Source organism: Myodes glareolus, chromosome 1, assembly GCF_982192425.1.
Source record: "Myodes glareolus chromosome 1, mMyoGla1.1, whole genome shotgun sequence".
Lineage (NCBI taxonomy): Eukaryota > Metazoa > Chordata > Mammalia > Rodentia > Cricetidae > Myodes > Myodes glareolus.
The window spans coordinates 27,582,026-27,598,151 of NC_142026.1; the positions used below are offsets into that span (position 1 = coordinate 27,582,026).

Here is a 16,126-nt window from a genome sequence, read left to right on the forward strand (position 1 = left end):
GTCCTTCTCCTTTGACAGCTACATGGCATCTCCTTGATTCCTTAATCTATTTTCACTTTATAAGACCCCAAAGACCCACAAACCAATAGGATTGAGGTAATCCCCCAGTTAAAGTACCATCCGATAACTCTGAACTCAGTTAAAATGACAGTGGAAGCTAACCAGCAGAAACAGTAACTAATCAGTTTTGGATTGGACTTGATGTCCTCTCCATCGGTGGGAATTTACATCTGGTACTGTGGACGCAGCCCAAAGCCCATAGTGGGTGTGGTAGTTTGAATGTAATTGGCCCCCATAAGCGCATAGGGAGTGGCACTATTAGGAAGTGTGGCCTTGCTGGAGAAAGTGTCTCACCGTGAGGGTGGGGTTTGAGGTTTCCTTTGCTGGAGCTACACTCAGTGTGACACAGTTGCTTCCTGCTGCCGGAGGATGACGATGTAGAGCTCTCAGTTCCTTCTCCAGCACCATGTCTGCCTGAACCCTGCCATGTCTCGCCATGATGATAGTGAACTAAATCTCTGACCTGTAAGCTAGAGCCCAATTAAATGTTTTCCTTTATAAGAGTTGCCATGGTCATGGTGTCTCTTCATAGCAAAAGAAACCCTCAGATAGTGAGCTAATGAGATGGTTCAATGGGTAAAGGCATAGCAACCTGAGTGTGATCCCTGGAACCCACATGGTAGAAGAGAAGTGACCCCCACATTCACACCTCAGCCTATGTGTGTCCCCATCACAATAAATTAAAAAAAACTTTTTGTTTTGTTTTTTGTTTGTTTTGTTTGACAGGGTTTCTCTGTGTAGCTCTAGCTGTCATAGAATTTGCTCTGTAGACCAGGCTGGCTTAGAACTTAGAGACTCACCTACCTCTGCTTCCTGAGTACTGGGATTAAAGATGTGTGCTACCATGACCAGATTTTTTTTTAAGGTTCTTTAAAGCTTGTGGTTGTTGAGGTCATCAGCCCTGGTGGAGAAGCTATGGCTATTGCTGGATAAATGCAAATGATGTGTTTGTCAAGTGAACTTCTAAATAACTGGTTTTGCCCACAGAATAGTGCTTCTGTACGTTTTGGCTGGAGAAACTTCCTTTGACAATGGTCAGTGTGACTGCAGAGACTCGTCATTGCTCTGTATACTGAGAACAAGCGACTGTTGGATACCATGAATGTGACATCTACAGCACCCCTCCAATTCTCACAGAACATCTCGGGGGAAAAAAGGCAGAAAAAAATACGAGGTAGAAGAGTGAGGAGGTGGAATACTGGCACGGTTATACTCTTAAATTCACAGCAGCTATGATTGCCTACACAAGATCTCCACAAGAAATCTCCATAAGATGAGGTCTTCAATATCCTGTCACAGAAGGGGGAGAATTCACGATGGCCTGCCCTTCCTGAGGATAAATCCATCATTAGTGTTTGAACTGGGGAGACATTTTCTTCACTAGTGTAGCCACTGATAAGGTGCATGTGCTCCTGTAAGCAACCCTAAAAACTGACTGGGTCACAAAAAGACATGAAAACAGAAAGAAACTAGTTGGGAGGACAAAAGGGATGAGTGGGAGATGAGATATCATGAAATGCCTGAAATCCTCTAGTATGTATTTAAAATGAAAAGAGGGCTGAGGAGATGGCTCAGTTGATAAAAAACGTACCATACAGACATGAAAACCTGACTCTAATTCTCAAAACCCACACGTGGGGATGGAGAGATGGCCCAGAGGTGAGAGCTTGCCGAGGAGTTGTGGTCAGCTCACAGCCATCTGTAACTCTAGTTCACAGGGATCTGACACCTTTTCTGGACTTCAAAAGCACAAGATACATATATGGTGTATGTACATACATGTAGACAAAACATAAAACAAAAAAATATTTTTAAAAGATATGAGTTTTTAAATGAAAAAGTTACAGCACAGAAAAAGAAAAAGAAGAAAAGATTGGCACTGGCATTAAAAAAGAAAAACTACAGCTAGGCGATGGTGACACACACTTTTAATTCCAGCACTCGGGAAGCAGAGGCAGGCTGATCTCTGTGAGTTTGGGGTGAACCGGGGCTACAAAGCAAGTTCCATGACAGCTAGGGCTGTTGCACAGAGAAACCCTGCCTCGGAAGAAAGAAAGAAAGAAAGAAAGAAAGAAAGAAAGAAAGAAAGAAAGAAAGAAAGAAAGAAAGAAAGAAAGAAAGAAAGAAAGAGGGAGGGAGGGAGGGAGGGAGGGAGGGAGGGAGGGAGGGAGGGGAGAGAGACAGAGAGAAAGGAAAGAGGGAGGGAGGGAGGGAGGGAGAGAGGGAGAGAAATAAGACACATACACAAACAGTAGTGTTCACCTGTAATCCCAGCACTAGGGAGGCAAAAACAGGAAGCCCCGGGACTTGCTGGACCACCAGTTGAGCCAAATCAACAAGCTCCAGATGCAACGAAACCCAGTCTCAAAAACTAAGGTGGAGAATGATTGAGGAATACACCTAATAGTGACTTCTTATGTGCACATATGAATACATGAATGCACTGTGCACATACGTGCACAGACACACAAGACAGACACTGTTAAGAGGGAGAAAAGAAAGCTAGGCATTTGAGCTCTTGTGTATCATCCAAAAACAATGGTTTTCCCAGTCAGAAACTCTCCCAACATCCAGGTATGGTAAATAGGGAAGCACACAGTGCCAACCCAGGGTCTGTCTGACCCAGGGAGCCAGTAGGAAAGAGCAAAAACATGCTCCTCTCTGGCCCTGAGTAAGTTTGAGCAGATTAAGTCAGGCTCATCAGGTATGGAGAAAGGTAGGGAGGCTCCATGGAGGAGCTTCAAGGTGTGGAAACATAATGACCCAGAGAGAATGGCTGTGGATTATAGAGGGCTAATTAAGCTAGGACCTCCTATCCATGCTTTGCACCCAACATTGATCTCTGAAGAAAGCAACTGATATAAATGGATGAAACCCTTCCACGTTGTATTAGATCTCACTTACGTTCAACTTTAGTATCTTCTTAATTGTAAATCTCTGGCATCACGTGACACTTGCCTAGAACAAATGACAGCAGACTCTGAGACTGTGTCACCAAGGTTATCTTTGTTATGGGATGGTGGCTCAGGGTGTCGCCTTGTCCTACTCATCCTCTGGTAGAGGTTTTGTTATATAGATGATGTAATGCTAACCTCTGAGTGTTCTGAAGATGTAGCAAGCCATTAGAGAGGCATATGGATGCATCTAAGGGAACAAGGATGAGATATCTGTCTGCAAAAGGTGTAAGACCCAGGGACAGCTGTAAAATTCTTACAGTATTATGGTCTGGTAAGATGTATACGACACCTGACAGTGTTATTGACAAAAATCCTATAACAGACTGTGCTGATGAATATAAAGAAACTACAGACATTCTAGGGACTCTTGGGATACAGCAGATTTGCATATCCCATCTTGCCCAAGCTGCCCATCCTCTGTATAACTCAATAAAGAAGAGTAAGTGTAATATAGGATCAGGACAGAAAGGCTCAAGAGACTTTGGAGCTGGCCAAGATCCTTGTAGGACAGGGTAAAAAAGCTGTGTGTCCCATTATCCCAGTGTTCCTTCCTGTTGGAAGTCACCAGGAATTCAGAAGGCTACAGCTGGGGCCAATGGCAAAAGCAGTCTGAGCAAATGGTTCCAATAATGTTTTGGTCTCAGTTATGGGAAGGAGCAGGAACTAACTACACAGCACCAGAACAGCAACTGTGAGAGGTACATGAAGCATTACAACTGGAGGAACCTGTAGGGCAAAAGGTCTGAGTCCATGTCTGGGTGAAAAAAACTTAGCAAAATCTACAAATCCCTGAGCATGAAAACCCACCAACCCCTGAGCATAAAAATCCACCAATCCCTGAGCATAAAAACCCACCAATCCCTGAGCATGAAAACCCACCAATCCCTGAGCATGAAAATTCACCAATCACTGGATTTTCCTTGAAATCTCACCATTCCCCACCCTGGGACTCTCCATCGTGGAAAACACCTCTCCCGAAGTATACACACACACATACACACACACACATACACATAATCCTGTTGCCTGCCAGGTTCCTTGCTGCTTCCCACCCAAGCTAAGGCAGGCACTCACTCTCTTGTGTCTCTCCCAATAATTCCCATATGTGAGGTTTGTTGCATTGTGTACTTTGTGGTATTCCTTGACTCTCAACTGCCAAGATGCCTTTTTCCTTTCAGAACTGCAACACTTGCAGAGAAACCTTCCCCTTAAGAGCTGTGTAGCCCTCAGAAGCCCTTTCCTCAGAGCTATAACAAAGAATCTGTAACTGGTTCCATGCCAATGACTGTGAAGAACAGTTTCTCCAATAAAGGGCTGGATTAAATGTCAAACTTCCTTCTGGTGTGGTGCAGAATCAAACTCTGCCAAGGTGACAAGTACTCTTACAACAACAGTAAAACGTAGTGTCTACAAGCTCCAGGACCAAAGCCATTCAGGCTGCCCTAGGACCAGTGTCCTTTAAAGCCATTGAACATCCCCCAGTGATTGGAACAATAGCTAAATAGTTAAAATACAAAAGGTACCCTATATGGGTGGGAAAAGAATGAACATCCTTTTTTTTTTTTTTTGGTTTTTAGAGACAGGGTTTCTCTGTAGCTTTGGAACCTCTCCTAGAACTAGCTCTTGTAGACCAGGCTGGCCTCAAACTCTCAAAGATCCACCTGCCTCTGCCTCCTGAGTGCTGGAATTAATGGCGTGCACCACAATTGCCCAGCCAAGAATGACCATCCTAATGCCAGGGATGGGCTAAATCCCTGTGAGTTGTTAGCCAGGGAAGCCTCTGAGGTCCCCCAAATCATATAGGCTACTGCTATATACTGTTGGCTATATACCAGTACTAAACGGTAAGCCCCTGTTGTTGAAGACACCACGTGTGCATACTTTCACAATAAGGCATGAGAAATTAAGATGTGACTAAACTGGAAACTCCCACCTGGCTGGCTGGTTTTCATAATGCCAGAGGGGCCATGAAGGCTGCTAGTGGAGACCTGTCACCAACACTTCTGCTTGTTGAAATACTGGCTTTCCAGCAAGGTGTGTCTGACTGTGCAATAGTGGCTCAGTTTTCATGGAGAAGCCCATCAGCCTCCCAGCTGGATTTAAGGCCCACTCCACAAAAGGGGGTTCATGTCTGGTACTGGAAGCCAAGGCAAAAACTTGCAGCTGAGGAAGTCATAGGCCCCAATGGGGAAACAATTACTATGGCTTTTCTTGATGGATGTAATAGACAACCAACAGCCTTCTGCTGTAGGATAGCCCCTCTGTAAGCTGTAAATATGTTTTCTTTCATCATTGATTAATAAAGAAGCTGATTTGGTCAATAGCCAGGCAGGAAATCCAAGCAGAGACACAAGGAGTAAGAAAGCGGAGTCAGAGAGATGTCAGCCACTGCCAGGAAAATAAGATATGAGGTAACAAGCCATGAGTCTCATGGTAAAATACAGAATAACAGAAATGGGTTAATTTAAGTTGTAAGAGCTAGTTAATTAATAATAAGCCTGAGCTAATGGGCCAAACAGTTTGTAATTAATATTCAGTCCCTGAGTGGGTATTTTAAAAGCAGATGCAGGATTAGCAACCTCCAGCTACAGCCTTCTAAATAGATCACTGTTGTCAGCTTGAATTCATAACTACGGATGAAGCTCCAGAGAGCAAGCGAGTGTCACTGTGGCATGGTGGCCTGTTGCTTAGCCACAGATAGACATCTATGGTCACCCCTCCAATGCTCAGGAATCATAGAAAGAGAGGGGGTGGAAAGAATGTAATAGAAGAGCTAAGGGAGGGGTGGAATGCTGTGTAACAGTTTCCTTGGAGATTGAAACATTCCATCCTGCAGGGAAACTCCTTAAACAAGAAGGTAAACAACTCAAAATAACTTCAGAAAATCCCTGAAACTCATCAGATTCGCTCAGCCCCTCCCTGCTAGAGTCCTCAATAAAAAACTGAGAGTCCTGCTCAGAGGAAGTGAAACTGAGCTGTAAAGAAGACTCTCTGAATATAAAGGTAGAAAAGGACATCGCTGCGACCAGAACAGCTTCTTGGAAGAAGCAGAAACCAGTTGAGCTGCCTGGAAAAGGTTTAGACCAACTGATGCCCCAGAAAAGGATAGTCTCCAACATGCTGAACGGCCTGCAGGTCCCCAGCTTTGTGAGCTGCTGGCTTTGTTGGGGTATGGTTTGGTGATACAGTTGTCTTTGAGTCATTTCTGCTCCTGCACCCTTACCCTTCACTCGTGTTTCTGTAAGTGACCCCAATAAAACTCACTGACTCACCAACTTGGACTTTGGTGGTATCCATACACTTTGATCTGTCATGGATTCTGTGATGGTGAATATTATGTTTAGAGGATAAATTTACAGTGCTAGGCTTGTGAAAGCAAAATTGTTTTTAGCTTGTATAAGCCATGAGGAAGTTGCTCCTACCTTGAATGTACTCCGTCAGCTGGCAGGGAATGGAAGACTTCCTGGGGTAATTGAGCTATTCTTTTTGTTTGGTTTCGTTTTGTCTTTGGAGACAGGGTTTCTTGGTATAGCCCTGACTTTCCTGGAACTCACTGTGTAGAGCAGATTGGCCTTGAGCTCAGATATCCGGCCCGAGTGCTGGGATTAAAGGCCTGTGCCACCACCACCTGACTTGCTGAAAAATATTTCACTGCCTCAGCTATTCCTACAAGGTAATGGGTCACAAGATTAAACAGGCTAACTGCTAAATTCCAATTCTGTATGAAATACTTGCTTGAATGACTGAAATATTTCCTGGGGTGTCTGTTACAAAATCAAGCCTTGCCCAGACCCAGACAGGATATGAGTTGATTTGACTCCCCAAAATTATAACTTTAGGGGTTTTACCTTTATGATCCTGGGACTAATAATAACCAGGGCCTTATTCTGATTCAATTCAGGCCAGTTTCTTTCTTTCTTTTTCTTTTTTAATTTTATGAGAAAGAGTTTCTCTGTGTAACAGCCCTAGCTGTGCTAGAACTCACTCTGTAGACCAGGCTGGCCTCCAACTCAGAGATCTGCCTGTCTCTGCCTTCCAAGTGTTGGAATTAAAAGCATCCATGACCACCACCTGGCTCTAGCCAGTTTCTTTTTTTGTTTGTTTGGTTTTTGGTTTTTGGTTTTGGTTTTTGGTTTTTGGTTTTGGTTTTTGGTTTTTTGGTTTTTCTTTTGCGGTTCCACATCCACTTTATTTCACAGATTACACAAATCCCCTCTCGTTTACGAGGTTTAAATGTCTAGAACAAAAGCCAAGTGTTGTTCTTTCACTGAGCTACACCTATCCCTTTAGAGATGATGAGCTCCAGACCAAATTTTAAATAGAAGATGAAAGAAGAATACAGCACATTCCCCGTGGACTAGATGATTCTCTCAACAAATGGTTCGGGTTTCTTCCGGCTCACCCATCACTGGTCCCTTGTCTTCCCTTTCTCTACTTTATTCTCAGCGTAATTCCACGGCCTGTCACCCTGACCTTAGGCCTTACCAGCTTACTCCTGAGTTACTACAACAGCGTCCTCGGAATTCTACTTCATTCTGTCACTCCTTTCTCCTGAGAAAGCCTTCACCACGCCCCTGTAAAATCTTTCACTGGCTGTCACAAAATAAAACTTCATCTGCTGACTTAAAAATCATACATTGTGAGCTGCCTCTGTCGAACTTAATTGGCCTGATTCCCAACATTCAGCCTCTTTTCCAAAGAGTCACTGGCCAGTTTCTTAATTAGAAAAAAGAAACCTGGCAGGTTCAAGACAGAGACCTCTGTGGGAGCAAACTGACTGAAGCCAGTGACCTCTGTGTGAGTAGGACTTCTACGGCCGTAGGCCCGCACCAACCACCTCTGCAGGACCAGACCTGAGGCAGCAACTTCCATGGGAACAGGCCCAACACAGCAACCTCCATGGGAGCAAGCCTAAGCAAGCTACCTCTGTGGGATAAGGCCCAAGTAACCTCTAAGATCGCAAAGCAACCTCCATGAGTGCTGAGCAACCTCTGAGAATGCCAAGTGGCCACCAGGGTGACTGGAACCCTGGCCCCGACTCCACCATGAGAAGCAACCATCTGAGTCTTGGATTCACTGGCACCTGGAAGAGTGATCACCAGAGACAAGGCCCAAACTACACCAATCAGGGGAAAGCTGGGTAGACAAGGTAAGAACACACTCAACACCACAAAGCACAACAGGACATCAACGAAAACTAGTGGTGCAACAACAGCAAAACGTGAACACCCAATACAGACGAAGCAGAAGAAAATGGTCTAAAAAATAACTTTAGGAGAATGTTTGAGGCCCTTAAAAAGGAAATGAAAAATTCTCTCAAAGAAATGGAGGAAAAGACAAACAAAAAAAAATTGGAAGAAATCAACAGATCCCTTAAAGAAAACCAAGAAAAAACAATCAAACAGGTGAAACGATTAAAGACTTGAAAACCAAAATAGAGACAATAAAGAAAACACAAACAGAAGGAAATCAGAAAACAGAAAATATGGGAAAATGATGAGGAGCCACAAATGCAAGCAAAAACAGCAGAATACAAGAGACGGAAAAGAGAATCTCAAGCATTGAAGATACGATAGAGGAAATAGACTCATCAGTTAAAGAAAATGATAAATCTAATAAAAGCTTAACACAAAATATCCAGGAAATATGGAACACCATGAAAAGACCAAACCTAAGAATAATAAGGATAAAAGAAGGAGAAGAAATTCAACTCAAAAACACAGAAAATGTATTCATATAAGAAAATCATAGAAGAAAGCTTTCCCAACCTAAAGAAAGAAATGAATATGAAGATACATGAAACTTACAGAACACTAAATAGACTGAACATAAAAAAGGTCCTCTCACCACATAATAATCAAAAAACCAAAACACTAAACATATAGAAAAAAGAATATTAAGAGCAAAAGAAAAAGGGAAGGGAGCATATAAAGGCAGACCTATCAGAATTACACATGACTTTTCAATGAAAACAATTAAATCCAGAAGGTCTTGGTAAAGCTTTACACAGACATTAAGAGACCACGAATGCCAGCCCAGACTACTACACCCAGAAATATCTTGAATCACCATAGATGGAGAAAACAATATATTCCATGACAGAACCAGATTTAATCAATACTTAGCCACAAACCCAGTCATACATAAAGTACTAGAAGGAAAACTCCAACCCAAGGAAGTTAGCTGCATCCACAAAACACAGACAATAGATGGTCACACAGCAGCAAATCCCAAAGAAGAGGGAAACACACACAATAACACCACTGACAATGAGAACTAAAATAACAGGAACAAGCAATCGCTGGTCATTAATATTCCTTAATATAAATGGATTCAACTCACCTATAAGAAGACACAGGCTAAAAGATTGGAAGTGAAAAGAGAATCCATCCTTCTGCTACATACAAGAAACATACCTCACCCTCAAAGACAGACTTTGCCTCAGAGTGAAGGGTTGAGAAAAAAATTTTTCAATCAAATGGACCTAACGAAAAAATTTGGTGTAGCAGCCTAATATCTAATAAAATAGACTTCAAATTAAAATCAATCAAAAGAGACAAAGAAGGACATTTCATATTTGTCACAGGAAAAATCCATCAAGAGAAAACCTCAATATTGAATACCAAATACAAGGGCACACTCATATGTAAAAGAAACACTACTAAAGATTAAATCACACATTACACCCCACACACTAATAGTGGGAGACTTCAACACCCTACTCTCACCACTGGAGAGGTCTGTCAGACAAAAAAATGAACAGAGAAATAAGGGAACTAACAGATGTTATGACTCAAATGGACTTAACAGACATCTATAGAATATTCCATCCAAACATAAAGGAATATATCTTCTTCTCAGGACCTCAAGGAATCCTCTCTAAAATTGACCACATACTAGGTAACACAGATACAAAAGAAAATTGGAATAACTCCATGTATCTTACTGGATCACTGTGGCTTAAAACTAGAATTCAACAACAATACTAATTTCAGAAAGCCCATAAACACAAGGAAATTAAACAGAGCTCACCTGAATCACCAATGGTTCAAGGAAGAAATAAACGAAGAAATTAAAGACTTCCTAAAATTCAATGAAAATGACCACACAACATACCCAATTTATGGGACACAATGAATGCAGTGTTAAGAGGAAAGTTCATAGCACTAAATGCCTACATAAAGAAACTGGAAAAATCCCACACTAGTGAGTTAACAGAACATTTGAAAACTCTAGAACAATAAGAAGCAAACTTACCCAGGAGGACTAGATGGCAGGAAATAATCAAATTGAGAGCTGAAATCAACAAAATAGAAACAAAGAAAACAACACAAAGAATCAATGAGAATGAGTTGGTTCTTCAACAAAGTCAACAAAATAAACAACCTTTATCCAATCTAAGAAAAAGGCAGAGAGAGAATATCCAAATTAACAAAATCAGAAACAAAAGTGGAGACATAACAACAGACACAAAGGAAATCCAGAAAATAATCAAGTCATACTTCAAAAACCTGTACTCCACTGAATTGGAAAACTTAAAGGAAATGGACAATTTTCTGGATAAATATCACTTACCAAAATTAAATCAAGACCAGATAAGCAAATTAGATAAACCTATAGCTGCTAAAGAAATAGAAACAAGCATCAAAATATCCCAGCCTAAAAAAAAAAAAAAAACAGGACCAGATGGTTTCAACTCTGAATTCTATAAGATTTTCAAAGAAGAACTAATACCAATACTCCTCAAAATTGTTCCACACAATAGAAACAGAAACAACATTGCCAAACCCGTTTTACGAGACTACAATTACCCTGATACTCAAACCATACTAAGACATTACTAAGAAAGAGAATTACAGACCAATCTCACTAATGAACATTGATGCAAAAATTCTCAATAAAATACTGGCAAACCAAATCCAAGACACATAAGAAAAATCATCCACCATGACCAAGTAGGCTTCATTCCAGAGATGCAGGAATGGTTCGACATATGAAAATCTATCAATGTAATCCATCATATAAACAAACTGAAAAAAAAGAAAGCCATCTCATTAGAATCTGAAAAGCCTTCAACAAAAATACAACATCCCTTCATGATAATTCATGATAAGGGTCTTGAAGAGGGCAGGGATACCTAAACATAATTAAGACAATATACAGCAAGCCAACAGCCAACATCAAACTAAATGGAGAGAAACTCAAAGCGATCCCACTAAAATCAGGAACAAGACAAGGTTGTATATTCTCTCCATATCTATTCAATATAGTTCTTGAGGTTCTAGCTAGAGCAATAAGGCACCAAAAGGAAATCAAGGGGATACAAACCGGAAAAGTAGTCAAACTCACACTATTTGCTGATGATATGATAGTTTGCATAAGCAACCCCAAAAATTCTACCAAGGAACTTCTACAATTCATAAACACCTTCATTAATGTAGCAGGCTACAAGATTAACACAAGAAAAACAGTATCCCTACTGTATACAGATGCTAAATGGGTTGAGAAAGAAATCAGAGAAACATCACCCTTCACAATAATCACAAATAACATAAAATATCCTGGAGTAACTCTACTCAAACAAGTGGAAGACCTGTATGACAAATCTTTGAAAGAAAAAAATTGAAGAAGACACCAGAATATAGAAAAATCTCCAATGCGCTTGGGTAGGTAGAGTTAACATAGTAAAAATGGCAATTTTACCAATAGCAATCTATAGATTCAATGCAATGGCCATCAAAATCCCAGTAAAATTCTTCACAGACCTTGAAAGAACAATACTCAACTTCATATGGAAAAGCAAAAAACCCAGGGTAGTCGAAACAATCCTGTAAAATAAAGGAACTTCTACAGGCATCACAATTCCTGACTTCAAACTCTACTACAGAGCTATAGTACACAGCCTGGTATTGGCATAAAAACAGACAGGAGGACCAATAGAACTGAATCAAAGACCTGGATATCAATCCACACACTTACAAACACCTGATTTTTGACAAAGAAGCAAAAAATAGGATAGAAAAAGAAAGTACATGCAACAAATGGTGCTGGCATAACTGAATATCAACATGTAGAAGAATGAAAATAGATCCATATCTATCACCATGCACAAAGCTCAAACCCAAATGGACCAAAGACCTCAATATAAAACCAACCACACTAACGACACAGAAAAGAAAGTGAGAAGTACACTTTAACTCATTGGCACAGGAGACCACTTACTAAATATAACCCCAGTAGCACAGACACTGAGAGCAACAATTAATAAATGGGACCTTCTGAAACTGAGAAGCTTCTGTAAAGCAACGGACATGGCTAATAAGACAAAATAACAGCCTACAGAATGGGAAAAAAATCTTCACCAACCCCACATCAGACAGAGAACTCAAGACATTGGACACCAAAAGATCACAGAATCCAATAAAAAAAAATGGGGTACAGACCTAAACAGAGAACTCTCAACAGAGGAATCTAAAATGGCTGAAAGACACTTAAGGAAATGTTCAATATCCTTAGCCATCAGAAAAATGCAAATAAAAACAACTCTGAGATTCTATCTTATACCTGTCAGAATGACCAAGATCAAAAACACTGATGACAACTTATGCTGGAGAGGTTGTGGGGTAAAGGGAGCACTTCTGCATTGCTAGTGGGAGTGCAAACTGGTACAGCCACTTTGGAAATAAGTATGGCGATTTCCCAGAAAATTAGGAAACAACCTATCTCAAGACCCAGCAATACTACTTTGGAGTATATACCCCAAGGATGCTCAATCATACCACAAGGGCATGTGCTCAACTATGTTCATAGCAGCATTATATGTCATAGCCAGAACCTGGAAACAACCTAAATGTTGTTTCGAAGAATGTATAATGAAGATGTGGTACATTTACACAATAGAGTACTATACAGCAGTAAAAAGTAATGACATCTTAAAATTTGCAGGCAAAAAAAATGCAGGCAAATGGATGGATCTAGAAAACATCATATTGAGTGAGGTAACCCTGATCCAGAAAGACAAATATAATATGTACTCACTCATAAGTGTCTTTTAGATATAAAGCAAAGAAAAACCAGCCTACAATTCACAACCCCAGAAAACCCAGACAACAAAGAGAACCCTAAGAGAGATAAACATGGATCTAATCTACATGGGAAGTAGAAAAAGACAAGATCTCCTGAGCAAATTGGGAGCATGAGGACCATGGGAGAAGATAGGAGGGGAGGGGGAAAGAAGGGAGGGGAGCAGAGAAAAATATATAGCTCAATAACATCAATAAATAGAAGAACTCTTATTTACTAAAACGAAAACTTGAGTCAAACTGGTGAATCTCTGAATGGCTGCTGACCCGGGACAGATTCCCTAACTGATGTACGTGTTGTATGTCCCCAGGAAATGTTTTGTCACACAAAAGCCCCACTTCAGGATCAAGAATTACAAATAATGGCTGCTGAGAGAGGTTGACTCAATCTTCTCCAGGGACTAGCCTCCTGGTAGGTCATCTGATCACAAGTGGTCAGTGCTAAACACATAGACACGGGAGCAACCCTGAGTGGACTCAGCAGGCTGTGTGTGTGTGTGTGTACATACATATACATACCTACATACATGTGAAGGGCTCTATAGACTGGAGCATGGCAAACAAGGTTCTGGCAGGCCTTGCCCTTCCCCCTTCCCACCTTCTTACTAACCCATAGACTACATTCCTAAAGCTAGCCACCAAGATCTATTCCCTTACTTGACTACTCCTTCTGAGGCTGACCACCTAGGTCTAGCTATTAAAGTATTAAACTCCAGTAATCAAAAGCTTCCTTTCGGCTACCCTAATTTACATGCCCAATCAAAACAAATCAATCTATCCTAGCACAGGGTTTTCTCTTTTCCCTTTATAAACCATTTACCTATGGACCACAACCATCTCCTCTCCATCCAGAGGCAGTCCTTAGTCCCTCCGGGGCAGATATTCCTCCCCATCTCCCTTACCCCTTTCTCCCCTCTCCTTTGTCTCTTATTCCTTGCCCTTTGTCCCTCTGGGGCAAATCTCCTTTGTACTGAAAGCTTGGTCTTCTTGTGTCCTGTTCCGGTTTTGGTCCTTTTAAGGTAGGTAGGTAGGTAGATAGATAGATAGATAGATAGATAGATAGATAGATAGATAGATGATACAGGTGATAGATATATTCAGATATATGTGTAACAATAATAATGAAAGAGGAAGAGGCCAATACTCTGCAAAGAAGTAAGAGGAACAGGAGAGAGGGAAGAATAGAAATGATGTAAATACTTACATAAGAAACTCAATAACACTAAAAAAAATTACATTTAGTCATAACCCCTCTGCTGTAAATGTACCTATGTCTGCAAATGTTTCTCTGGGCTTTGGCTCCATCTCTCCAATCCATCTATTAGTCCCTATGCCAGAACTCCACTGCCTTAATAACTGTAGGTTTGAAGTAAGTTTCAAACATTGGAGGCAGGGGAGGATGAGTTGTCCATCTTTATTCTTTTCCAGGATTATTCTGCCCCATCAGGGACCCCTATGGTACCATAAGACTCTGAGGGTCAGGGCTCCCATTTGTGTAGTGGAAATAAAAACGATTAGAAGTTAAAAGGTAGAGTGTCCTCCATCCCCACCCCGCCTGGTGGGGGGTGGGAGGGGGTGTTGGAATTTCTATAGAGGTTGTGTTGAATCTGTAATCATTTTAGGTAGTGTCGACAGAGAGGGCATAGCTGGAGAAACGCCAAAAGAGGCCCAGTCAGAGCAAAGACCTGGCAGACATCAGATAAAAATCAGAAAAGCCCAACTTTCTATTCTGCGGGGTTATAGGGCTTACAAAGAAGCAGCGCCCCCAAAATAATATTGGGTGTTGGCAAAGCAAGATTTCCGGGGTCCCTGCCCTCCTCCCTCGATTAGGCCACGACTGGGCGTGGGGGTGAGGTGAGAAGCCAGAAGTTGAGTTCACTTGAAGCTTAACAGTTTAACAGAAAATGAAACAAGAAATTAAATTTGGGCAAAGAAGAAGCGCCCTTAGCTCTTCCCCTAAAAGAAAGAATTACTGGAGTCCTTTCCTGAACCCCAAAGGACAGCCGCTGTTGAGAGTGACACCTTGAGTGCCCCCCCACACCCCGCCGGGCAGCGCTGCCGCCGCAGGGGGAGGAGTAAGGCAGGGCACTAACTGGAAATCAGCAGCAGTCCCCTGGGGAGCAGATCCTCCCCTCGGGTACTACGCCCTCCCTCCCTGGTGGCGCTGACCTCAGGCGGGGTAGCTCATTAGGAAAGACCTGGTTGGCAAATGGCTTCTGCCCTGACCCATGCAGGGTGCAGGACATGACGGCCCAGAATGTACCACTTCGGAATCCTTTAAGATGAACAACGAGAAACAGATCTTTCGAGAGAATTCCCTTCCACCAATGCTTCCCTGGGAGTTTCATCAGGGAAGAATGATAGACTTATCCTAAGAGAGGAAGCTCACCCTCAGAGGAACTCTATCTCAGACCATCATCCCTTCTATCCGGCCGTTTGCTCATTTTCCCCCAAAGCACCTCGCAGGCCGTCTAACAGCCCCTCCCCTCTTCTCCAATAGGTACCAAGGCCAGCACCCTATCCTCACATTAACCTGTCGGCTGTCTATTTCATAGACTCAGTTAAGGAGTCCTCAGGGAGTCAAAGCCTCACTTCTCCTGCGCTGTTCCGTGCTCTCCCTCCATCCTTTGTCGTCCCAGCAGCCTCCCAGCTCCTCCCCAGTTAGCCACCTTGAGTCTCGGGAATCCTCAGGGAACGCGGCAGCCTTCCTCCTGGCGGGAGTCAGAAAACAGAACTTAGAGAGAAAGCTAGGACCTCCGGCTGGGTGGGGTTTAGTAGGAGAGCGAGGGAAAACGTTTGTGAAATTTGCATTTGACCGAAGGCTTCTTTCCCTGAAGAACTCGGGTACCCCTGTCCCTTTCACGCGTTTCTGCAAGTCTATACTGCCCTCTCGTGGCATTACTTTGTTACTGCAAGTCTCCTATCACACTTTTAGCTTTCTGATTTTCGGAGCTTTGGTGATAACTGCTTTACATATGAGATATCTTGAAGAAGGGACACGTAGCAGTTATTTTTTTGTTGCTGTGA

The 16,126-nt window shown here is 42.1% G+C and overlaps 1 protein-coding gene across 1 annotated transcript in view; it reads right to left on the reverse strand.

Annotated features, from left to right (window-relative positions):
* LOC125396867 (nuclear autoantigen Sp-100-like) overlaps positions 1-15,818 on the reverse strand; it is a 33,269-nt gene extending 17,451 nt beyond the window's left edge. The window contains 2 exon segments of the mRNA XM_085697359.2: positions 10,275-10,313; positions 15,769-15,818. The gene's annotated coding sequence lies outside the window, so the exon portion shown is untranslated.
* Between the last annotated feature and the right edge of the window lie 308 nt (positions 15,819-16,126).